Below are 27,888 nucleotides of genomic sequence, written 5' to 3' on the forward strand. Positions count from 1 at the left end.
GAATGCTGCAAACTTTATTTCCATGTGGTTCTTTGGGTGAAGATCTCAAATAGGCTAGGGGTGTTTGGCTTTGGATTTGAGACCAGCAGTTAGGAACAGAGAGTAAATACAAGCATCCATGGGTGTCTTAAGGCAAGGAGAGTTGTTCCAAATTCTGTGAGCCAGCCTAGGCCCTGCTGAGTTGCAATGACTACTATGAAAAGCCTGAATTCTGCCCTTTTTTGCTTTGAAGTAGTTTATAGGAATATCAGTTTATTTTCAGATTATTAAAGTGTGCTGTCATAGCTATGCAGTTAATCATGCTACCTAAAAGTACATCCCCTGTATTAATGAAAGGTAGGTTTGATCTTATGTTATATAAAGCAGTTGTACCAACGTGTCTTCACAGTCTTTAGCTCTTCAACTAGTTTTAGTTAAGCTGTTCGAAAAATGTTCTTTCTTTTTAGCTTTGAGATTTCTTTTAACATATATTAGGATGAGTATAAGTATATATGAGGATAAACATATTAGGATGAGGTGCTGTTTCACTGCTGCCTGAAGAGGCCTGTGCTCTGCTCTACCTCTGGTGACACTGTATCTTTTTGGTGACAAAACTAAAATCAAATGCTTTCTTGGCTCAGTGAACAGGAGGCAGTTCCATGTGCCTGTTAGATTGTGTAGCATTAACTTTATGCAGAGTGTTTATGATGGTATCCAAGGTATTACAACCTCTATTTTTGTAATCACTGTGCTCCACTGGAAGAGAGCATGGCTTTAATTACCATTTCAGTAGTAAAGTTTCTTGACAACATACATTTGAATGATTTGCTCCATGTTACCCAGGAAGCCTAAGCAGAACATATAAACATATGAAAGCCCCACCTCCCATAGTCAAAGACTTAAAGGTAGTGATTTCTCACTCCCCTCTTTAAAAGCTTTTTTAAAAGCGTCAATTGCAATCAAATACTGTAGTTATGTCATTAAATAAATCTTATTCTGATTTACAGCTATAAGAAGAATGAAGCAGGAATTCAATGTTAGTGTGAGCTGGTATATTTGCCTCAAGAGAAAAAAATATTTTCACCTGAGTGAAAATGCACTAAAAGTCAGGAGCTGTCAGCTAGTACCCTGCATTAGGGACACACCTCATAGCCAGCAACAAAAAAGTAGCTGTTTAAATGGGTAGCCTCCCCATCAGTGGTTTGCCAGAGCTGTTAGGAGAACTGTTATTTACCACCTTACTGATACGGTTTTGCCCCTGCTTCTTATTGAAATATAGGGATGGCCCTATATTATGCCAATGAATCCTTTCCAGAGACAGCTTACTCACTCATCTGATTTCCCCTCTGATTACTACTGGGAAGTCCCAAGTGCTTTGATATCCCTGAAATGACCTCCCCTAGGCTTCAGGCCAGGTTTACAAGGAAGACAGTGATACTTCCTAGATGCTATAATACTGATTTTTTTTTTTCCTCTTTTTTTTTTTTGTCCTCCCTGAAGGATGCAATAATTTGTTTTATGATAGAAATTACTCAACTGGGGTCAAAGTTTCTATTAAAAAATCCCTAGCTGCAGGAAAGAGTTCAAGGCACTTGTGTGATAGGCCACTATCTGTCCTTGCAGATTGACTTTCAGAGATTTCCATTAACATCTGGAAAATTGGACGCTAAAAAACTTCTAGTAGAATCAGTAATTTTTCTAAAGTGGGAAGTAAAAGTGCTTGCAAAGTAATTTTTAGGACCAGATGTTCCAAAGAACACTGGCTCTCATCTGCTTTTGTTCAGGTTCACAAAGCAGTTGTTCCATTTTAAGACTTTACTCCATTTGTAAGATATTGAAAACAACGTTGCTGAACACCATATTCTCTCAAGAGTCCAACCTCTTGAAGTGAGGAAAGGCTCATTTGTCTAGAAAGCTCAGATCTGGTGTTAATAGCAGTACTATTTCTCTGACAGATTCTGCTTTTTCATTGCCCCCTGCTATTTTATGTTCCTTTAATCAAAACCTTTTGTATTTCCCTTTTTTTCCCCAGCAGATTCTGGCAAAGACTTTGTTTCTATTTAGGATGGGGACTACTCATGTGTTTGCTGTTAGCTGTGCTTTAGTTTCATTTTTCACTGAAATGTGACTTTTTACCTCCCAGCACAAACTTTCTGCCTCTTGTAAGGACAACATCTGCCATCAGGGTCTACCTTTTTGGCATTATGACTGCAGTCAGGTTGCCAGCAAGGACACCCACCATCTCATCTATGATGATGCAGAGAACTGCCAAACGTGTAAACCAAAGGTAGGGAAAAGCCATTCACAAAGGATGAAAGAAAATGTGCCTGGCTCTATGCAGGAATTGTAGGTAAGCAGGATTTGGTGTGGAGGGAAAGCTCTGCAGTGTCAAATGAGAAACCTGCTCTATGCTTTGGAGGCTGACTTGAATGATGGCTGCAAGCCCAGGTTGACATCTTGCAAGACTTGTCTTGTTCAGCAAGTATGCCTGGGCAAACTCATGAGAGGTCCTACAAATTCTTCCTCACTGCCTGCTGTGAGACACATTAAGGTGATCAGAACAGCTTTCTACAAATTTTTAGAGCACAATAACATTTTTGACCCCTTAAAAAAATTATTGTTATTATTATTATTTAAAGGAATACATTGCCTTACTTAGCCAGGCAAGAGCTAGCTTTGCTTCTCCTAGAGAAAAAGGTCTAGACAGTCAGGCAAGATGGATATTAGATTTTTTCCTAATCTGAACAGGACCACTGTGCTTTTTGAAACTGCAAAGGCTTTGGCTGGGTGGAAACAAGAAGAAAACAGAATATTAAATAAAGGGGAAAAGTGAGACATCTTAATGACTTTTTTTTTGGGTTCAAATAGAGATACTGTTGTCTGCTAGTCAATCTCCACTAAACTCTCCCTAGTATTATAATTCCTGATTATGTAAATAAGCAAATGCAACAATTTAACAGTTACATGTAGACCAGGAAGAATACTGCAATTACTTTTCTTTTTGTCAACCAAAATGACATAAAAATATTTAAAAAATGAAAAAGTAATTAAATTATGTTATCTTCCAAAAAAGAGAGTCTGGGCACATGCTGTTAATGGTATTGAGGAGACAATAAAGAATTATTATGGCTATTTTGAGAATTGTCTTTGCTTAGGGGCATATGAAACCATGAATGCAAAATACTCCTGCTGGTGCACTGAGCTCTGGTTATCTATGTTTACTTGCTGTAGAAGGTTACTATTTCCCATACTGGCTCTTGTGTCGAGTTGTGCTTTATATTAGGTAAGTTCAGTGTGGTACACGTATAGATACAGACTTCTTGTCAGGTTTCACAGCGCCACACAGAGCTAAGACACTGCAAGGATTGTCTTGGGATGCACTGGGAACATCTTTCATTTTCTTAGGATGGTCAGGGCAGATAGACTGCTAAAGTGTTTTAAACTTGTACTTTTTATGTGAAAGAAAAAGCCACAAATGTCTTTTGGATGTGACTATGTGACTGCAACCTAATACTTCATGTTAGGAATTGCAGGTATGGATGAGGTATAGAATTTGTAAAACTGTCAAATAGCCCTGAATGAGGGGACATGAAAGAATATTCAAATAACTCTGAGTAGCCCTTTCCAACTTCTGCTTCCTGCTGAGACTCCAAATGCCCTTCACTTTTCCCAGACAAAAGAAAAAAGTTGAGGTGAGGTCAGATTTTTTCATGGATACAGGCTGGCTATTTGCTGGCTCCAAAACTTGCAGTTGTTTTGTTGGTTTGTGAGACTCCTCATGTGTCAGGACACCCAATTGCTAAGATCAGTTCAGGCACATGAGACATTGTGGTGGCTTCTGGAATCTAGTAGGTTTTTTTGCTCTGAGTAGTACAACTCCGCCATGTGCATTTGAAATCTTGTTGTGCTTGTTTTTAAAAATTTGGCAGAAATTTGAAGGAAGCTCTTAATCTACATGAATTATTTTGCCCTTGCTGAATGTTTGGGTTTGCAGTTGATATGGGTTGAATATTTTGCTGTTACAGAACTAAGTAACAATTTAAATGAACTATGTCTGCTTGCTAGTTGTGGGTCATATGTTGACATTTTATTGGCTTGAATAGATTGTTTGCTTTTTCTGTGTATTTCTGTGAATCTCTTTGATGTTGTTATGGCCTCCTGTCTACGCAGCAAGCAACTAAGGAGCTACAAATGATTAAACAAACTCTGAACAGTCTCAGATGTGCAGAGAATTGGAGACATGAGAGCAGAAAGTCAGACCTGCTGGTGGCAAGGAAAAAAATGAACCAAAAAAATAACCAATCCAGAACCTGGGACCAAAGTACAAAAATCTAAACCTCAATGCCAGGGGAATTTTTGTCAGTGATATCTACTACTTGCCTTGTCCCTCTTCTTTTTCTTTTCCTTTGTACCTGTGCCCAAGTCATTTGGGTAGCAACTGCAAAGCTTGGCTGCAGATTCTGTCTAGATGACAGCAGCTATGCAATGCTACAGAGCCACAGGGGCAAAAGGGGTTGTCTGTGCTTGGCAGTTGGTCTAAGAGGGAGAAGACAGGAGCAGAAGCAAGGGCTGAACACCCTCTCATCTCCTCAACCCTTGCTTTATGGGACAGTCTGCCTGTCAGTAGGAAGCTATTAGATTAGATTCTCCATCTCGTGTGACATCACACAGAATCCTAGGGATTTTAAAAGTCCAATGACAACAGAGTCCACTTGCAAACTATGTCTTACTAACAAAAAACCTGACTGACTAAACTGAATTCTGATTCTCTGACAAAGTAGTAAGCATCAGCTCCCACTAGGGAGGAAAGATCAGGACAATCCTTTATAAATTTCTGGCGTGATCCTAATTTGATTAGCAACCACAAATTTGCTTATCTATCTTTTCCAAAGTTGAAATTTTGGTTTTGTATGATTTTTTTTTTTTTTCACAGTAATATTATACAGAGTTTTTATGCATCTTACAAAACTTGGAAATTGTTAAGATTCTGAATGTAAGTGAGGTAGCTACCTAATTGTAGCAAGAATGGAAAGGTGATGTGAAGAAACATTTACTTTCTGACTTACCTTCTTTTGGACATTTTTTTCTCTATTTTATAGGCTCCTAGTACTATTATCTCCTAAGACTTCAACTCCTACTGTATGAGGGGCAGTAAAAAGATCAAACTACTTTTTGTTCATTTATAAATCTTTTCTGTATGCCAGAAAATCTTTTCTTTGTATGCCAGCATACAAAGAAGTTAAAACTGTTACTTTTTTCATTCTCTGGAACATCTACCAGGAAATGCCTCTTCAAGCCATAGTACTTTCTCTCAAACTTGTAATAAAGAAGAAATGACCTGCTATTACTCTACCAGGTCATGTTTCTGTTTACAAAACCAAAGAGATCCTCAGATAATTTTCTTGAGCTGCCTAGTGGAACAATTTGCTGAGCAGCAGCCTTGAAGTCACTGTCAATTTTAATGACATAACCACAGCTGTGGGCTGAGGGCTGTTCCTGAGATGTCTGCCCCTGTTCCTCCGTGTGGCACAGCTCCTATTGGGATATCCAAGATGTGGTTCCCATCACACTTCAGTGAGCCACTAATGGAAAGAAAGTGGAACTGGATTGTTACTGATGCGTATCCTTCGCTCTCAGTCTCACTCCCTGGTGTATTTGCCACGGCCCTGGCATTGCAACGTGATCCACAGCACGTCTGACTGAGGAAGCTACCTTACAATTCACTCAAACTATTGCTTTCCCTCCAAAGAGATTATTTTCACATTATAAATAATTCAACTGCGTAATTCATTGTCACAGGACGTTGTGGAGGCCAAAATGGGTTGACATCCCACAGCACCTGTTAAAGGCAATTATCTGGATGCAGTGTCTGGTCTAGGAAGTGAACGCTTAAAGCTCAACAGGAGATATGTCAGGGTCCATGAGCTCATTGAGAAATGTAATAAACAAGACAAACATGGTCTCAATCCCCTATTTCCCAAACTAGCCTGTCACATTAATCCCCTGATTCACCATTCAAGTCCTAAGATTTCATAACTTGTAACCCGTAATTCTTAATATTGTGCACCTATGATCAAAATAAAAGGTTTAGTTACGTAGCTAACAGTAAGAGTGCTCATCCATCTTCCGCCCTCTCCATGTGGACACCCCATGTATCACAATGGGAAGCACCCTAGCTGCTGTTGGATCTGCTTCAAAAGTTTTTTGAGAAAGCTGATGTTTTATACCATCCATCTTGGAGGATTGGTTTATACCATTTCCATAGGTTAGTGGTTTCTGAGGAAACTGCCAGACAAAAGATAATGGCTGCTCTAGACTGAAATTGGTAGGTGATCATGGCTGCATAATGGTCTTTTAGCTCTTCCTGGCCACCTGCCCTGCTTACATGGTGCTCTTGCTTTGATTTAATGATGCTGTTTCCAGAGTACATCAGACCTTAGCATGAGCTGGTTTAGCCAAAATCTAAGTGGGAATTGAGTGAACAGACACGGAGGTACCAGGGAACCTGCACACTGTGCATGCTTATTTTCCCAAGCATCAGTTACCAGCCACTTTTCAAGACAGACTGTGGAGCTGGATGTACCTCTGTTATTACTGGTTGGCTTATTTTAAGTTCCTATCACTACAGACTCAAGTTTAACTGTATTTGACAGTCCTTATTCACCTTAATAGTCTTACGTCAGGCAGAGTTTACATTTCCTAGCAATTGAATTTTATGAGTTGCAAGGCCTAAGTGCAGTGAAATGGCTTAAGGCTTGGATGAGCTTTAGCAGAATTTCTTGGCATGCTCTGGTTTTTATGGTATTTCAAACACAGCATTTGAGTGGGGTTATTGTGTTTGTTTGGAGGAGCTCTCTTAGCCCTCATTAGAGGAATGAGGCTCCATTGTGATTCAAAACAGAAGTTGGTTAGGCAAAGAGTTGAGCTGAAATCCTGACTCTTCTCAGTTGCTGAAGTGAAAGGGAAAATGATTATTGATTTCTGTGAACTCAATTTCTTCATTACTTTTCAGTTTTAGCTATCCCACTACTTTACTATCTTTGATCTTGGCAATAAAGATAAATGGCTGCATGATAAGGAATCGCTTAAGTACATTGTGTTCCAGCTTCCCATTTCACTAAGGAGGAGATATGGTTGCACATTTTTGGATCCTCAAATGGAAGTTATGTAGAAAGTACAATAGAATCCAAAAGAGAAGTGCTCAATTGGGTATTGTAGATATGCTTACCTTAGGCTTTGTGAGAATTTTGCCTGGGTTTCTGCCCTGATCACATCTCATCCTCACCCTTTTTCTTCCCTTCTTCTTTTCTTTCCTGTACTCCATTTTCCACCAAAAGGAAACCTGGTCATGTGGAACAGGTGGCAGCTTCAGGTGATGAGACTGATTTTATGCTTACCCTAGCCACTGATCCTAGACTGCCTACAGTCATGTCCTTTCAGATCCTGGTATCTAATTTGCCCACACATAGTAGGAGACTCTAACCATGAACTGGTAAGTCAGAGGATGAAAGATAATGTGTTAATCACCTAAATTTAACAGCAATGCATGACAGCACATCTCATAGTACTCCGGTCTACATTCAAACCCATTTTACTGAATCAAGTCCTGAAGAACACAACTGTGAGCCTGTAGATGAAAAGATAGAGAAGACCTTAACATAACCATTTTTCTAATTCTGCAGACAAGAAAAGAAGGGAAGATGCTAGTCAGTGTTCATCAATCTAAAGAACAAAGGTGTCATTTATTATTTCACCTTGGCAAAATGTGCCTTAGAGGAAACTGGAACAAACCCAGCTGTGTAAGGAAGTAAGAGGAAAAGTCAAGGAGAGAAGTAATAATCTGAGAGATCTGGTTTTCTACTTTGTTTCATGAGTGCATTTTTCTAAATCTTAAGGTGTTACTATGTTTAACAGAACATTTAAAACTCCTGCAGCCTATTGTTTGAGTTTAGGATATATAATCTACTCATCCATGAACATGAAATGCTCTGGAGGAGTTTCTTCCTATCTGGTGTGTAGGACAACAGAGCAATAGTAACACAGGAATACAACTCTTCTTTTAGGCATTGAATCCAACAAATTTGAATAAGGTGAAAGGCTTATTCCTTTATTGTTTTCACAGTGGGAACATAACTAAGTTAAGACCAGCTCCTTTCATTTTGTCATTCCTGTTCATGTTCTTCATGGGCAGCCTCTAATTCTCCTTTGATCTTCTTGCTATTTATTGCAAGTCATCCACAGAGCTCTGTGATTTAAAGCCAGAGTTCCCAGGGATTATTTTCACTGAAGGTCCCTCTCAAGACTACTGGTAGAAGATCTCTTTTGGAGAGGAGACAAAATATAGTCCTCATACAGACAAATTTCTGAAAACTGAGAAAAAGACCAGAAAATAAGTTTTACCACATTTTAATAAGTGAACAAGTTCTTTGTCTTTTTCCAAACTATTTTTTTTTTTTTAATGTAAACAAAGGTTGCAGTTGAAGGACCTCTAGTGTCTATTAATTCCATACATTACATGTATTTTCTGAGGAAGCAGGGAGTTAAAAGAGACCTTTTGGGCAACTTCTACCAACAAGTCATCTGATTAATGCAAACATGCAGATAAACATGATCCTAGAATAAATTTTTTGCCCTTGACCTTGGTGTGACGGACACATCAGTCAGTTTTTATTTTTGCATCATTGCCTTCTAGGGAACCTTTACTGCATTTGCAGGCACCTGCTCCCAAAATCTTTAATCAGAGCAGCTGACATGTGACAGATTGACAGGTCCTATTGCTGTGGAAAGTCATGCAGTTTCAACTCTGTATCTGTGCAGTACTGCCTCTGTGACTGTGCTTTCAGGCTGATGGTATCAGTCTTACCTGACAAAATCTCTATTAGCTTCACTGCTAGATAATATTTCAAGTAATAACTTGAAGATAATACATTCTCAGAGCAAAATGTTCACCTCTGAAGGGGCTTAAGGAACCAGTGACTTGGACAAGTATTTAGACTCTGGGCATTTCCATTGTAAGTGCAGGGGCTGAGAGTGGAGGATCTGACAGTTGTACTTATTTAGAAGTGTGCTGCAATTTCATAGTTACAGTGCAGGTAGATACACTGCTGAGGTATCTGAAAAGGCACAGTTTGCATGTTGAAAAGATCCAATTTGCATGTTTATGAGAAGGTTTCTTATTGTAATGACATGGATAATGGCTTAACTCTTTATATTATTAAAAAAAAAGAAAAAAGAAAAAAGAAAAGGGAACGTGTCACGAGAGTATCTTCAGAAGGAAGAAAATAACATAGTGAATCACTCAGCAGCATGTACACAACTCACTGATCAGTTTCTAATGCTCTAGTTCACCTGAATTGAAACAAAAAGCATATATTTGAGAGTCCTGCCCAACTAAAATGAAGGCATTAGGAGGCTACTAGCATGTACATTTGAGCTACATGTTATTTGAGCTCATAATTAGCATGAGATAGGGGTAGAATATGTAACCTGGAGTCCCTATTAAGTCCCACACTTTCCATCTTTGTAGCTTCTCTGGGCTAACTGATTAACACAAAGGTCATTGTTTTCTTTTTTCCAGTATCAACAGAACATTAAAGCAGTACATCTCTGATTATGCTGGTAGATGAGGGATGCTGTGGTTGAGATGAAATTTCAGTTTCACAAGAGCTAAGACCAAAGCCCATAAATTTAGCAAAGGGATAATCTGCACTGAGCTTCTTTTCTGAAAGAAGAAAAAAGGAACTCTCATGAAAGCACACAACCAAGGAGAAATGGAAATGGGGATGGCCATTATACTTTGATCCAAGGTGCATCCACAGAGTTCTCTGTGAGAAATAAGTTAACAGCACGAGTCCAATGCCAAATGTGCAATGAAATGTGTGTAGATGCAAATGGGCAGTACAAGTGAGTTGGTGTCTTGCTAGTGAGAACTATGTTCCTTGACCTTCTGCTCCCTTTAAATCTACAACTGTTAGATTATAGATTTAATTATATAGATTTAACTATAACTTAGTGGGGATAAGCACTCGACAATGCAGCAGATTGTGAGAGAACACTTGAGACCCCTTTCCTTGGACTTCTGCCTGCCTTCATTTGCACCAGAAACAAGCTAGAAAAACACAGTATTTTTCATAAACAATTGATAGCTTTTCTTTAGAGTTTGGCAAGAATAAAGCAATGCTGATATTAAAGAGAAGAATTAATTTTTATTTTTTTCTTAATTCCACTTGAATTTGGGCTTGAATACTGCTGGAAGGCCAAAAGGATTCTTTTTTTAACTAAATAATTTCTCTGTGTCCTCCAAGTAATTGACTTCCAAGGCTGCAAGGTATCATTCTACTCACTTCATTTGATTTCTCATTAACACCATGTAATGTAGACTTTCACTTCCAGGAATTACTGCATCAAATGTAATTTTTGATTGAGCTGAACTGTATCTCCCAAACTGACATCACATTAAAGTATGTAAGCTAAAGAATTCAATGAGGAAATCTCATACTACATTTTAGATTCTGTTGCATAGAAAAAGCTAAAGGCAAATCCAGACATACTTGAATTAGAAAAACAAAGTTAAATCAAGTTTGCGACCCTGTTTCTTCTGAGTTATCTATTGTTGGAAGGAGGGATGAAGCATGTCAATAGGGCTATACAGACAATTTTGTGGCAGGGGTGCTGGATGGATCGACAGAGATGTGCTCTGCTGGATCTGCTTGAGGAAATGCAATTGAGAGTAGTAGCCTTTGCTGCAATGATCACGAGATGATGGACTAGAAGAATGTGAGGAAAGGAAGGAAAGAAGCTAGCAGAATAATGACCATTGATTTAAAGAGAGTGAACTTCAAGAAAGCTGTTTCAGGGAAATGATAGTCATTAGAAAGCTGTCATGAGGCTTAAAGGGGCCAAAGATTGCTGGTTTATCTTCAGGAACAACTTCCTCAAAGTACAAGAGCAGTCCACCCTGATGTTCAGACAGCTGAGCAGAAAATCAGCTTGACTGGTAGGGTAGCTCCTGACTGAGCTGAGCAGGCAGGCAAAGATGATATCAGGAAAATCAACTCTCAGCTGCAGCTGAAACTAGTAAAGGATGTTGAGCACAAATAGAAAGGTCCTATTTGGTACTTTGGCAGCAAAAGAAAACCACAGAAATTGAGGTCTGCTACTGAATAGGGTGTGCAGCTTGATGGACACTGACATGGAAAGGTGGAGGCACTCAGTATCTTCTTTGCCTTGCTCTGTTCTGGCAAGTAAGATTTAGTCTTCATTGTCAATCTCAGATGTCTGTGCCTAGTAGCACAGTGAGGCAGAGAGAAGTGTGCAGCAGAGGAGGAATGACCCAGAGCAAACTGAAACTAGACAAGCCAGGGAAAGCGAACAGGCTGAATCTCAGGTGTTGTCAGTATTACTGTGAGGCCTGTCAGTAAGGTTTTTTTTTCAAAGGATTTGGCAATCAGGAAAAGAACATGAAGGAGGAGCCAAGTAACTACAGGAGGCTCAGCCTCACTCCAGTTCCTGTGATATTTGTGGGGACGGTCTTCATGGAAAGTAATTCCAAGCAAATGAAGAGCAAGAAGGTGACGGGAGCAGCATACATGGATTTTCCTGGTACCAATAATGTCTGATCAGCATGGCTGCTTTCTGTGATGAAATACATGGCTATTTGGGCAAGAGGAGAGCAGAGCACACCAATTACCTTGGCTTTGAAATGGTCTCCCATAGCATCCTAGTACTCACATTATAGACTGTGGAGTGAATGGGCTAGACTTCAAGCTGTTGAAAAACTACACCATGGAGCTCAAAGAGTTACTGTTCAATGGTTTAAAGTCTAAATGTTTGCCAGTGAAATACAGTATTCACTGTGATTGATATGGGGTCTAACAGTCTTTAATGTCTTTATTACCGGTCTGGACTGTGGGAAGGAATGTACCTTCAACAAATTAATGGATGAGACAAAACTGGGGCGAATGACTGGTGAGAACCTCTGCCATCTGTAAGAACCTTGACAAGCTGGAGGAATAGGCTAAGAGCCTCAAGAAGTTCGTTAAAGATGAACGCAAAGTCCTGGATCTGGAGGAGAGCAACTTCATTGAGCATTGCAGGTTGGGAACTGACTGGTTAGTTTTGATGAGAAGAACCTGTGGTCCCTCGTGGACTGCAAAATGACCAGGAGTCAACACCATGGCTTTATGGCAGTGAAGGCTAGTCACGGTGGGTCATACTAGTGGGAGAATGAACAACAGAACAAAGAAAGTGATTATTCCCCTCTGCTAGAAGTTTGTCAGACCACATCTGGACCTGTGTCCACTTTTGCATTTGATGGTCTTCAGGGGCTTATTCTGACATAGATTATTCCATGACTGCACAATAAAAGGAAATGGTGAAGTAACAGTGATATGTATTATTTGGCACAATACCATGAGGTATGGGGGGTTTTTTTGGTGAAAAATATCTCAGTACTTCATAAAGGGATTGATTTCTGCTTCATTATGTTTAATAAGATTTTTAGCTGAGGGTATGAGATTATTTTTTAGGGTGGATAAGCAAGCTGATAGTCTTAAGGCAGTAACTAATATGAAGCCTTATGAAATTTTCAGAGATAATGAAGAGAAAGGAGAATCTGAAGGATTTATTTTTATGTTTGGAGTGTTCTGAGAAGAGGGGATACATGGCTTAAACCCAGGCACAAATAGGATAATATTTCTAACTGTTTTGGAGTGAAAATGAGCCTAGTGCTAATGTCCAGAAACACACAGACTTTAGGAACTGGTGTCGGTGAGATTATGTTGTTGAATACTGTAGCAAAATAAAAATTCTGTGTTCAGCTACACACTGGCTTATTTTGTCTCATTTTTGACTGATTCAGCACATTGACTTTCTATCTGCATCTTTGCATCAGGAGAACCTTCTTGATTTCTTTGGTTTTGCTAATAGTATGGAATAAATTGTGGTTTTTCTACTAGTATGGAATAAATTGTAGAAATCCGTGAATGTGTCATTTTCATCCAGTTTCTGCTGAAACATGCAGTTGATTTTGAAGGGATCTGATTACAACAGTGTTGCGGGTACATTGAGATGCTTTCATAGTGAGTATTATAAGCATACAGAAGCATAGATTCTTTAACAGCCTTATATGGAGTTTCAAGAAACGTGCTCCACCACTTTAAAATCAAATCAGACTTTTCCAAACGAAACAGTTACTACTACCAAAAAAAACCCCCAAAACCAATCACAACAACAAAACAAAACAAACAAACAAACAAAAAGCACCAAGAAAACAGCCAATTAAAAAATCATACCCAGGGCTTCTCCAGCATTGCTCGCATCACAGAGGTTTTTTTGGGTTTTTGGATGTCATGTTTTATTCAGGCCTGACTTGCACGAGTCATCCAAGATACATCACTGTTTCATTCCGCAGCAGGTAAATAAGATATTAGTGCATCTCCTACTACTTGGAAACCATGTGTTCTGTTGAACTTCCATTGCTTAAGACTCTGCAAGACTTTCTGGGTGGGTATCTAACATAACCTTTTAAGACAACTGTTTAGATTTTATTGTCAGGCAGCAGTTTAAACAAAATTATTTTTTTTAATTGAATTTGAACATTGAGTGGAAGATCAATGAGGCTTGACATAAACCCAGATTCTCAGACATCGGTTGGGTAGCTGTTCTATACAAAGCATGTTTAAATCTGTTTAAATACAAAGAGAGATGGAAATTTGTTTAAAATCTGTTTTGGTAACACTCTGCCTAACTGATTATGCCCCCAAAGTAATGGAAGTAGGATTGCCTTTTGAATCATTGAAACTGCCAAATATCTGGGTAAAAGAAGCAACAACTGACCCTCAGCAATCCAATTGCATCTCTCTGGGGGATTCTTAGTTATCAGAAAAATAAATGAGCTTCTTCAAAATCATTCTGAAGTGCAATAGAGACGTCACAGTAATGCTTCTTATGGGATTATGTATTAGACACAATCAAGAAGCTCCATTTTCTAATGTTTCACAGAAGGGAAGAAAGCAAACAGAAATTATCTTTGATGCCATAATCAATGGGTGAAGGAAAATATAATAATTGTGGCTCTTTCCCTCTTTCTACTTGATATTTATGCACCCCTTAATTACATTCTCATTTTTAAATTTCTGTTGGTTTTTGTGAGAAATTCCTCAAAGTGCTACTTGCGCTGGCAAGTTTCAAATGCTAAAAAAAGCAAGTGAAGAAAACAGAGAACCATTGTCAAGCAACATCCAAAAGGCTTCCTTATTATTTGCTTGGAAGGACATCTTATTTCAAAATTTTATTTGACCTGTTTTTTTTTGGGTTTTGTTACATTTCAAAATAAGTAAAATGACCCACTACTAACAGTCTGCTAACTCTCTAGAACTCCCTCGGCCTAATTCTCTCTTTTCTATTGAAGTCAGTATTCTGTTTAAACCATTTGTTTCCAGGCAGCCTACACGTGTTAAAATTGCATAATTCACTCAGAGATCTAAATATACACTTGGTACCCTGTAGATATTTCTGTATGCAGGTGTATAGATATGCAGACATGTAGGAAGCTCAAAAATGTCATGCAATAAGAACCTAGATGAAGTTTAGCAGAACATGTTCCACCTTTGAAATGGCAAAAGAAATAAGCCACAACATGGGGTCAGGTTGCACCAGGGGAGGTTCAGATTGGACATTAGGAAAAATTTCTTCACAGAAAGAGTGGGGAGGCATTGGAACAGGCTGACCAGGGAGGTGTTGGAGGCACCATCCCTGGAGGTGCTCAAAAAACAGGTGGACATGGTGTTTCAGGAGATGGTTTAGTGGTTAGGGGTTGTAGGGTAGATGGTTGGACTTGATGATCTTGAAGATCTTTTCCAACTTTGATGATTCTATGGTTCTATGAATAACTGTGGGAATAGTTCTCAGTTGCATCAGGGAACATTCAGACTTGATGCTAGGAAGCATTTCTTTACTGAGATGGTGGTCTGAGTCTGTTGGAGTTAAGAGGCATTTGGACAATGCCCTTAATAATATGCTTTAACTTCTGGTCAGCCCTGATGTACTCAGGCAGTTGGACTAGATGGTTGTTGTAGGTCTTTTCCAACTGAAATAATTCTAGTCTAGTCTAGTCTGTTCTTCAAGGTCATATCAACAGACCACTGAGTTATTCCTATTCCAAACCCCCATTATTCAATAACTTTCTTAGCTGTTGAATTCCACAGTTTGAATCCATTAATCTGAATTACACACAATCAACCTTAGTTTGGCATTTACAATAATTTTTTGGGGGTTTGGGGAAATAACCTAGTATTTACTCTTCAGGTTGAGAGCAGGCCTGAGCCAAAAAATCAAGCTTGGTCATTACCAATTTGAAAACTGTTAATGGCCTTTGAGGATGGTGAAACAGAATTAGTCAATGAGAAAGCATAAAAACAAAATTATTCTTAAGTTGCATTTATAATTTGCCCAAACTGCCCATTTCAATTTTTAAATGTGAAGTCCTGCTGTTTTAATGCAGTTCCCTTATTATTACTTCCCAGCACTTCACATACACTACATGCATGTAACTGAGGAGTTACCATAACACGACATAGCTTTTCCACCTGGGAGTATCCCCCATGGGCATCTTAGGCATTTGATTCTGTTGAGATCCATCTTTTAGTTATCCTACACTAAGCACGTGTGTTGCCACTTGGTTTTGAACACACATTTGATGAACACTAGCCAGAGTGCCAAATAAAATAGAAAAGATATTGAGTCATCTTTAGTAGGAGAAGGACAAGTTTAACAAGAAATAAGTATAGAAGAAACAGAGCCTTTTCTTTCTTAGTTTCCACTACTATTTCTTCCCACACTTTGCTCTGTGATCCACTTACCTGTATCCAAGTTATTTAGTTGTAAGAAAAATTTGAGAGGAGCAGGCTCTGTAATGCATTGATAGATCATCTAGCTTAAGGGCTGACATTTAGGGTTACAGGATCTCCCTTTGGAGTCCTTTCAAGTTATCTCTCTGTCTTCATTCACTTTGTAGGAAACGTAGGCCCTTATTTTGAAAGACTGGTTTGCTAGAAACAGTATGTGGGCATACTATGTTTGTAAGTCATGCCAACTGGATGTCAATGTAGATGTATCTGTACTTAAGAGATGGTTTGGTATTATTGTTTTTGTTCCTGACATTCATACTTTTCTCATTCTCCTTTTTGGCCTAATCACGTTCAAAACTTTTTTTTCTCAGGAGATCAAACCTATTCTGAAATTCCCTGGGTAGGATCTCTTTCTTCCCTCAGTGGCTCAGATGCTTTAACGTTTCACTAAAGATCAACCCTGCAGCTGCTGGTAATAAAGCTCAAAGGTTTCAAGCAGATCTGAGCCTGAGTAGTCTTGTGGTGATTGCTGTAGGAGTCAGCTGTTATGTAAAAGACGTAGTTAGTCTCCCACTGCAAAAAAAAATACTGCTGCACCAGTATTTCAGGGGCTGGATTCTTCCCCCAGTTTTGGGACTAGGCATCCTTTACTGGGTGAAGGGATCTGCAACATGGAGAGAACAGGTGCTGCTTGAACCAGTTAGTATAAAAATAAATAAATAAATAAAAAGGGCAAGGGCATCTCACAGCCATATCCAGGGCCATAATCTTGGCCTCTATCTGGAGTCTATGACTGGAGATTGCCTCCTGAGGGTAGGTACCCACATTTAGTCATACAGATATCTTAGCAGCACACATGGCTTGCTTTCATGAGAAGTACAAGGGTGAAAGAATGTTGTATATGCAAGGACCTACTGGCTGGAATTACCTTCTGCAGAAATTTTTGAAGTGATTTATTGCTGTTGTTGCAGGCTGAGTGCTATCACAGGCTGCAGGCTACCCTCAGTTTGTCCATCTTACGAAAGTTTGCAAATATCTGAAGGGTGGATGTCAAGAAGAAGAGGCCAGTCTCTTTTCCATGGTGCCCTGTGATAGGATTGAGGGGTATTGGATACAAACGGGAACACAGGAAGTTCCATCTCAACATGAGGAAAAACTTCTTTACTAAAACTGTGATGGAGCACTGGAACAGGCTGCCCAGAGGCTGTAGAGTCTCCTCCTCTAGCGACTTTCAAGGTCTGTCTGGACATGTTTCTGTGTGGCCTGCTCTAGGCGGTCCTGCTCTGGCAGGGGTATTGGACTTGATGATCTCCAGAGGTCCCTTCCAACCCCTAACATTCTGTGAATCTGTGATTCTATGATCCCCCTGTGAAAGCTGTCACTGAAAAGGACCCAGGATCACAGAAGCCAGGTTGCTCAAGCTGAACCTAGGCCATTACGCTTCCAATATCTAATGCAGACAGGGACTTCCCTGGCTTGTGCTTGCTGCAGGAAGATCATGTCTATGATGATAATAAGGATAGAGATGTGAATTAGGCAAAAAGGAGCTCAAACCATAGCAGAAAGAGAAGAAAACAAGCAAGGGCAGGACTAGAAGTTTCTAGGGAAATAAAAATTTAAAAACCAACTTTGTCTTTTGAAGAAAATGAAAACCGAGCATTGGATTTTAAAACTAGGGTTTGCATTGTTTTGGCACCTAAACCAGACATGTTTACATGTTTTTTGTTTAGTAAATAGATTTTCTATACTTAAAATAATTGAGCACTTTATTTCTGCTTCACTTCAGCTGTGTGTGCCTTATTCCTTTCAGATTCTTTGAAGCATATACTGAAAGTTTCAGAAGTCTTTGTCCAATAATAGATTTATATCACAACTTTAGCCCTCAAATCTACACAGTGATGTAGCTGTCAATCGGGAGGAATCTAAGTTAAATTACAGCAGTTCAAAGAAGAGCTTCTCCTCTTTTCTCCCCTCTCCCTACCCCATCTTTTTCATGCTTTTTGAAGCCAGTGCAAAAAATAGTAGCAATTACCAGTTTAACAATGCATACAGCATACATTCCTTCTTCCCTGACAGTCAGATATTGGCTAGCAGCTGAAACAGGGAATGTATTGGTCAACTTCTCTCCTTAGTCAGATGGAAATACTGTGCAACCAGTGTCTGCACTGTAGGTGATAGGAATCTGCAGCTGACACAACAGCAGCTGGCAATTTCATCAGCAGTCAAAATCAGCAGTGTCGTTCAATTTTAGGTCACTTGCCTTAAATTGCCTTGTAACGCCTTGTATGCTAAGCTCACCACTATATTCTGAAATGTGGAAAATATTTGGAGAACTGGAAAAATGAGAGGAGAATGAATGCATAAAATTCTGGAGAACTTTTAATTGCTTAGAGCTTAAATAGCGGTGAAATGTCTTTTTATTGGTAAAGACTTAAAAATCTATCAAGAAATATGTGTCACATATATCTCCTTAATTCTCTTGGTATTGACATAATTATTCATTTACAGAACTAAATTCTGAATTTTTAATATGACACTCAATATAAAATATAAATTTTCTACCCTTGTCAAATCAGCAGAGAAAAGAACAAGGGGTCTATTCCCATCACTGAAAATTAAAAATGTACATCAGATGAGAACACCAGTCATTTGGGAAAATTAATTCAGAACAGATAGTCTGCATAGTGTCTTTGTACACATTATGCCACCCTCGAATCTGGAAAACTTCCAGTGACATCAGCAGGAGCAGGTTATGTGCAAAATTTTGAATTAAAATTGCCTTTTTTTTATCCCTTCCTGAAAGCCCCTAAATTCTTAAAGCTTGATGTGATTTCTAACACAGGCAGCAGAGTTTCAGATCTAGACTTTAAAAGAGTAAGCAGTAGTAGAGATTCTTATTCAGTCTCCTTGCTTTGATAATTTTATGAGAGCTGCAAGAAGTCTGCTACTGATAAAAAGACATTTTGAGTTACCATTAAAAGCTCAGTTTCATCTGCTGTCTGAATTCAAATGGGATACTGAAAAACTAAATGCAAATACTGTCCACTAGCTGAAAGATCACAGACTACCTTCACTCTGATTTTGGCTCCCACCTCTACTACCTTAAATTTGCACATGGGCTCAGTTTGGTAATAAGAGACATTCAGGTCAGAGGGCTTCCAGCACGTTAGCAACTCAGGATTGCTGAATCCAGTTCCAAATGCATGCAGACGTCTCTCTGTTGTATCAAATTACTTTCAGCAAAAGGCTTTCACTAAATTTATTCACTAGATCTGGGAACAGCACCATCTTCAGAAGCTACATTTTCAAAAGGCAGTATCAGTTCACATGTGCAGCATAGCCTACATCTCTGCCTACACAATCACTTTTTTTAAAAGGGGTTATCAAGCGACATATTATTTCTGCAAAGCTACCTGTGTGGTTCTTGAAGAGAAAAACTGGGCTCCAAGATTGTTTTTTAGTTCTGGAGTGAATGGATACTTCTCAAAAAAAATCAACTTCAGTGTTAAATATCCCTTTCAATTATCATTTAATTTGGAGACAAAACCAATCGGTCAGAAAATGATCTATCTGCTATTATAAATTAAGTGCTTCAATGTTCTTTGTGCTCTTGGGCTCTGGTTTTAATTTCATGTAAGAACACTATATTTTCAAATTTATGAAGAAATAGCATATGGTATTTTGTCGCTATGGCAATATAGATCCCTATTCCTTCATTAATGAATAATAATAAAAATCTAAGTGAATCAAGTTACATTTTCATTCCACCATTTCCTGAAGCTATAGCCTTTCATGAAGGCTTTGTATACACTCAATTTAAACTACTTTATTGCCTTCTTTAACAGGATTTTATGTTCAACTTGGGTTTCTTTGTTAAAGCTCCAAGCATTGATTTTAGCTTATGCTACTGGCAAACATTAATGCATAAATACAAAATGTGTCTTTTTTTATTAAGACAGTCAAACACTGGAACCTGTTGGCCAGACAGGTTGTGTGCTCTCCACTCTTAGAGTTTATCACAGAAGATGCTGTTTGGAGCAGGAGGCTGGACTAGAAACCAGTGTTATTCTGTGATTCTTTTAGTGGAGTCTATCTTTTTTGCAGATCCAGGGAGCCCAGATTATGTCAGTTGCTGCAGCTTGAAAATGACAAATGGGAAGAATTTTTCCAAAGTCTCCTGTATCTAGTTTAGGAATGTGGCTGGTGCTGCTGTGAAAGTCTGTTCTCAAAGGCTTAATCCTGGTGACGTATGATATCCTAATGTTGTTATTATCTTGGATTTTATCTTCTGCACTGTTTGAAGTCACACCTTGTGCTGAATACCATTTTGACTTGGACCATTCCAGGAAGTTCTTAGACCTGAAAGTCATCACATTTACATTGCTATTAGCCTGTCTTTCTTTTAAACTCCAATTGGCAGACAGGTGGTGTAGACTGATAATGCCATATGATGTTGTTCCTTCTTTATTAAAGGAGTCAAGCTCTAAGGTCTAGACTGTTTGAAAGACTATCTAGGAACACACCCTCAAACAGAAAGACACAGGGAAATCATCCCTTTGGCTTCTCAGAGTACAAGCTGAGCACTGAAAATTATATCTGTGGAGGAGTGGACACTTGCAAATGGACCATTAAACAGCTGAGGTTTTCTACTTTTATATATGTAAGATGTTTATAAATAGAAAAATCATAATAAAATATATATTTTTATAATATATCATAGAAAAACCTCTGTTATTTTTCATCTATATATGCTGGAGATTAAAGGCCTCACAAGGCTTTTTTATAAAGACAGTGTAGTATACATTGTTATTATATGGTGAAACTCATTGCAACTTAAATTCAATTACCATAACACATATCATTCAGGTTCTAGCACAAGCTGCAGCAGAGGAGGTTCAAGTTAAACGTAAGGAAAAACTTTACCATGAGGGTAACAGAGCACTGGAACAGGCTGTCCAGAAGGGTTGTAGAGTCTCCTTCTCTGGAGACATTGAAAAGTGGTCTGGACATAGAATCAGAGCATCAGATTGGCTATGTTGGAAAGGGCCTTAAAGATCATCTAGATCCATGCCCCCTGCATGGGCAGGGACACTTTCCATGAGATTAGGTTGCACAGGGCCCCATCCAACCTGGCCTTGAACACTCCCAGGGGTGAGGCTTCCACAACCTCCCTGGGCAACCTGTTCCAGTATCTCACCACCCTCACACTAGAGAATTTCTTCCTAATGTCAAACCTAAACCTCCCCTCTTCCAGTTTTGATCCATTACCCCTTGTCCTCTCACTACAAGCCCTTGTAAAAAGTCCCTCCCCAGCTTTCCTGTAGCCCCTTCACGTCCTGCAAGGCCACTATAAGGTCTCCTCAGAGCCTTCTCTTCTCCAGACTGAACAGCACCAACTCCCTCTGCCTGTCATGTTCCTGTGTGATCTACTGTAGGTGATCCTGCTCTAGCAGGGGGGTTGGACTAGGTGATATTCAGAGGTCCCTTCCCACCCTGATGACTCAATGACTCTATAACTCTAAAAGCCCACCTCAGGTCAGTTAACAATTACAATAAATTTCCCTAAATTATATTCTGTTTTCCAGAATAGATATTCCAGATTAAAATCTACTATTTGTTATGATCATTCTTGCTGTCTCACTGTGATACGTACATAAATAACTATATATATATACACACACACATATTTCATATGCAAATATAATAAAAAGAAATGTACTATATGTTTGTAGGAATACGTGTGTGTAAATATATATATATGTGTATATATATACACGCATGTATGTACACAGCCATACCGAGAGCAAACTTAAGGGCCTCTTTTGTGCTATTTTCTGTGTTTCCAGGATTTCGGGCAATTATTTGAGACTTTCAAATTAGAATTATCTGTTAAAGAGGAGTTTGCCTTTATTATTATGATCTGTCATTTCTTTTATATAATAAGCCAGCTGTTATTTGAACAGCATCATTCATTTCCTCAATGGAGTGATGACACTACAATCAGCCTTCATTATCTTCCCATGCTCTTACATGAGAACTAAGTGCAGAGGAAATACTTCGTAATTACTCCAGGCAGATTTCCCACATGTTAGAGATGCCATAGATGGGATTAATGAATATCACTTGAAAAGGTTGAAGTAGACAAAAACAAAATTAGGCATCAGTAATCGCAACATGCAGATGGGTTGAAATGCTAGTGGGAAAAAATCCCATCAGCAATTAAACTTGCTTCTTGGAACAGCAGATGTGCATAGTCTCTTACTGAATACTGAGTACACTTGAATGGAATTTGTAGAGAAAGAATGCTGAAATATATACCGCTCTGCTCAGGCAGGGCTGGGACAAGTGACAGGGTTGTGCTTATTTTACTTAGCAGGCGTCACGACCCCTCGTCTCTGCTCTAAAGAATCCCAAACTTCTGCTAGCCAAAGAGTGCTCTTCTCACCACTTCTTCTGCTTTCTGCCATGCAAAGCTCTTCTGCCATCAAAGACCTGTTAAAGGCCTGATCTAGGATAACAACCATATGGTACAGGTTGACCCCTTAATCTCTGAAGGGCACCATTAGTTCTCCAAAGGAGACATTTCTCAAGCCTATTTTGCAGCTGGCAATAGCACAAGAGTGTCTCTGCTAGCTTCCTCACCAGATAATCTTCAAACACCTTATTGACAAGAAAAGCTGCACGACTCAAAACCACCTACAAAACCAATTTAGCCACTTAGGACTTGCTATGAATCACCAAGCAGGGAGCTGTGATCTAGAGCGGGAAATGCATCAGTGCACAAGACAGGAACTAGTTGCTCTGGTTTGTAGTGCTGGGCTCTCCAGAAGAAAGGTTCTAGGCTAAATCTGACTGGCAAGGTCCAAACAAAAGGCCCACAGTCCACACTGCAGGATACGTCTAGGTATGACACCTGAGGAAAGTGGGAAGAGTAAATGGACAAGGAGGCAATTTCACAGGGTTCCTTCTTATGCAGATTTTTCATTGATGACTTTTGTTCTCAAATATTCTGTTGGTCAGCATGTGGACCAATGTCAGAGCATTTTGGAGCAAGTATTCTAGCTCCTTAATTACTGAAAATTGGACTCCACTCCTTTATACTTGCAGCAGGTGGAACGGATTTGACTGTTACAGAGAAATTGCCATCTTCTACCTTGCATAAAAGAAGTGTCATGACCTGACCCAGTAGTTAAAAATTTGACTTTGACTTTCCAAAGCAGTTTGTTTTCTTCTCTAAGGGCAAACTTAAGTTCTCTTCGGGGAAAAACTTAAGGGACAAATTAAGTTCTTCAGGGCTGCATGGCAGATGAGTAACACTTGACACTTCCCTCACTGGTTTCTGCTGTTCCCCAGCCACAGCTAGACCTCGGGCTGAATCCAGAACCTGGCACTGTGGACAGATAGGCAGAGATGTACACAGCCATAGGTACATATCTATAGAGAGATAGGTGCAGCACCCTGTTGAGACCCCACCTGGTGTACTGTGTCCAGCTCTGGAGCTCTCAGCACAGTAAAGTCATGGACCTGTTGGAAAGGGTCCAGAGGAGGGCCACAAAAATTATTAGAGGGATGGAGCACCTCTCTGTTGAAGACAGGTTGAGAGAGTTGGGGTTGTTCAGTCTGGAGAAGAGAAGGCTCCAGGGAGACCTTATTGCAGCCTATAAGAAAGACAGGGATGAAATTTTTAGCAGGGCCTATTGCAATAGGTCAAGGGGTAGTAGTTTTAAACCAAAAGAAGGTAGATTTAGAATAGATATAAGGAAGAAATTCTTAACAGTGAAGGTGGTGAAACGCTGCATCAGGTTGCCCAGAGAGGTGGTAAATGCCCCATCCATGGAAACTTTCAAAGTCAGGTTGGACAGGACTCTGAGCAGCCTGATCTAGTTGTAGACGTGCCTGCACACTGCAGGGGGGTTGGACTAGGTGGCCTTTAAAGTTGCCTTCCAGCCCAAACTCTTCTATGCTTACAGAAATAGCCAGTTAGACTACAATAGCTTCAGATCACATCTTAGACCTGATACAGTTACCAATTAAGAGAAATCCTTTGGGATAGCTTAGTTACAGTCCAGAAGCACTATTTTTTTTTTTCCCTGTGCAAAGCCAACGGTGTTCTTGATCACAGTTATAATATATAAAATACCACACTTGCCACTAAAATTCTTGTATCTATCACTATTATTTCCTCTTCAAAGGATGTGGAAAAACATCTTGTATCCCAGCCACACCTACACTTGAAATCTTGATAGGGACAAAAGGGAACACTTCATATAGAAATATAGAGCAAAGAATTTACGTTAGACTAACCAAAATAGTAACAATCTAATCAGAATACAGCAAGCAGTTACTCTTAGTCAATTCAATACTATTAACCCCCATAGTCCAAGGTAATATGGAAAAACATTGTCAATAAAACTCTCAAAATTGTTAAAAGAGAAAACTTAGTCACATCTACCCTCTTTTTCTGGAGCTATGCTCGCCCTTTCAGTGTCCCTGTGGGCCCTACAGCCAATAGCTCCAGCCTCCTTCAAGAAGAGAGAGAGAGATGTACATGGAGAGAGAAAGGTTCATTATGAGTCCTGGGCATCCTGCAGTCTCCAGGAGAATTACATGGCAGTGGAAATCAAGTTTCTCTTGATCTTGGGGTCTACCTGGGGCTATTTTACATTTTTTCTTAAAAAAACCTGTTTCTGCTCACTAAGCACCCTCCCAAAGACTTCTCCACCTCCTGTGGACATAAAGCGCTGTTGTATGTCACACAACTGACTATGTAGGTCTGTTGAACTTTTACCATACAGTATCCCCAGAAGCTACCACAGGCCAGGCAGCTGTCCCTTGTCTACTGCTAAAACTAGCTCAGGCTCAGAGAAGTCCTGAGTCCCTCTGCTGTCAGGTCCACAACAAGCCTGTGGCTTTGTGTGAGTAATGGCAAACATTGTATTTACTGACACACACTACTATGTGATTACTGGTGGTGAGCAGAAGCTGTTAACCAGTGACTATTCAACACGTGAACATCCATGTGGGTGTGGTGTAAAGGTAACCTCTGCCACCCTAATAAAATAATCTTCAGGTTTTGTTTCTCCTTGATTTGTGCAGCACTCTTCTGCCCCTTCTGCATGTACAGCCAAGACTGCTTGCACGTGAAGCAAACAGAGCACTCCTATGCTGCAACTCTGTGAAAAATTTTGAGGAATCACAACTGTTCTGAGCATGCAGCAGCCTCCTTTGGGCTGAGGCAGTGCATACAACTAAAAAAAAAGAAACACACCAAAAAAACACAACAACAACAACAACAACAAACACCACAAAAAAAAACCCCAAACAAAAACAACTATCAGTTGACAGCAGGTATTTATGTGATTTTCCACAGGAGGGAAAAAATAATCCAATATATCCTCTATGAATATTATTTATTTATTCATCAATTTATATTTCAGTCACTATATATTAAATTATTGCAGCAATGTCCCTTTTTGAACCCTTATTCATTTTATAATCTCATTTGCATTTTCTGTAATGGTTGATGAACTAAACCACAGGATTTAGAACTGCCTTGTTACTTCTGGTGAGGGTATCTCCACAAGAAAGTGATCCCCAGTTGTAACAGTGTGGCAGCTGGGTTCCTGCAAGTAGAGCCCTCCACACATCAGCCACACACACCTTGTTTTGTCTACTGCCTCACACAACAGTTTCCCTTCTCTGCACAAATTTTTCAAGCATAGATAAAGAATTCATTGCAGAGATCAGCAGATGGTTTTCATTGTAATTATTCCTATTGGCACCAAAAATGCTTAAATCAATGAGCAGGCTTTGGAACAGTATTTCCTCCTCTATTTCTCATTTTGTTTTGACAGTCATTTGAGCATCTCCAGATTCCCAGATTAGACTCAGTATGTGGTTTATGTATTTCATCAATATCCTTACAAAGAAAAGATTGTCTTTGGCTTTAGCCAGTCCGCCTCTGTCATATCTGAAAGCCTAGCAGTTATGATATTAAATGTGCCTCTCACACCCTCTTATTATCATCTCAGATTGTTGTCTGCATTTAGTGTCAGATAATAATAAAAAAAATCAGAAAAGTAGCAAATTTGTGGTTGTTAGCATCAGTTATCAATAAGCCTTATGTTTCCTATTAGAGGATGTTTTTCAGCTGCTTACAAGCCTTCCTTGATTTAGTTGTTTTCAACTCAAATTTTCCATACTGACTGCGTGTTTCTGCCCAATAGATGTCTTTATTTTAAATCAACTTTCAAATGGTTTGGTAACAGTAAGGGAATGGAAAAAATACATTTGTTGTGCTCATTTAAATACTAAAGCTTTTTTTCTTTTTTTTTTTTTATTTTCTTTTTTTTTCCTTTTCTTTTCTTTTTTTTTTTTTTCCAGAAGACCCATCACATACATATGCATTTGTGTGTTTTGGCAGTCATGTGCCTTTCTCTGGAAAAAGCTGCTCAGCTTTGGCCAGTGAAAAGCTACAGTTAGCTTATGTGCTACAGATATCCTCTTGCTACAGCTTTCCAGGATAAAATCTCCCCAAATCCCAGCTGCAGCCAGCCTAGCATGCAGTGGAACAAAACTAAGCTTAAAACTGTAGTTGTGACCTATTCCAATTTGTGCCAAGTACAGGTTACAGACCTTAAGGGTCTTTTTTCTCCTGTGTTTAATAGTGACTTTCTTGCTGGGCCCAAGAAACCTGGAGGGAGACTCTAATTTATTAATGTGCCAAGGGCTTAAAATATCATGGGAAAGTACAGATGACCACAGAACAGCACATGGCAACACTGCCTGGGGTGTGGGATCATGGGATGAGATGTGAGGCTGTAGAAGGTGGAAGCTTGTATTGCAGAGTCTGGGGAATGTAGGGCTGGAAGTGGGGAGGGGAATAGTGTGTTTGCCAGGCCAAGAGATGGAGGGAGCAAGTGGAGAAAGGAATATGCAAGAAGGAAATAAAAATCTACTGTGTAAATGGGGAGGGGGGAAGGAACTGCAAGGAGATTGGACATCTGGGTCAGAAGTGTGGAGCCAAAGGACAAAATCTAACAGGGTATGCAGATGTGACCTCACACTGAGGCACTGTTGAGGGGCGTGGAAAAGGGATGTGAGTGTAGAAGATCCATGGATGAGGAGCTAGATGAAAAGAAAATCTGGCAAAAAGTCTGGACATTCAATATTCAGTATTGCTAAAAGGGATCAGAAAGTATCAGCATGGCTGTGGCCTCAAGAGATCATCCTAGCTGCTTAAACGGAGAGAATACAGTTGTTCTGACAAGAAGGCTTTCACTTTTATTAAAAATTGGAGAAATGGGACTGACTGCATGGGACTAGGATGAAGCTGCAGAGGCAGAGCAGGGAAAGGACTGCAACAGAGGCACTTGCTTGCAATGAGCCAGATAAAATTAAGGTTGAAGGGAATGGATGGAACAGCCTATATGCAAGCAGAAAACTCCTGCCAGAGCTTGAATTTGATGCAAGGGTAGATCTCAACTGCACAACCCATGACCATGTGTATGGTCGATACCTGAACCAATATGACTGTGTGAGCACAAAACTGTCTCTGGGCAAATTTATTGTGTTTCATTTGCAGTTGTCAGCAGCAGCAATTAGGCCAGGAAAAGTACCACACTAACAGAATCATGATTCAGTTTCCCATATGGATCATATATTTATGTTTAGCAGTGAACAGTGCTTGGTACACTACACATTTCTTCAGTTCCACTGCTTTTCTGTAGTCAAACCTACAGGAATCACTGCTATTGCTGAGTGCTTGTTACCTCAAATGACAGAGCTCTTAAAGTTCTGATTGTTACAGTTTACTTTTTTTAAAAAAAACAGAGATTTCTACACAAACCCCCAAACTAACAAAAAACCCAACAAACAAAAAGCAAAATAAAACCCCACCCTGCACACAAATAAATTAAAAGAACATATTTCAAGACTGAAGAATCAGTGTGCATGAAAGTGTTGCTAAGTACCGAGCAAAGCCTGCTCATGTTGAAGTGAACAAACAATCTGCTTTTATCTTATACATCTTTTCTGAAGTGGCTGGGAGATTTTGTCTGAA

The sequence above is a fragment of the Apus apus genome, chromosome 1, assembly GCF_020740795.1.
Source record: "Apus apus isolate bApuApu2 chromosome 1, bApuApu2.pri.cur, whole genome shotgun sequence".
NCBI classification, from domain to species: Eukaryota; Metazoa; Chordata; class Aves; order Apodiformes; family Apodidae; genus Apus; species Apus apus.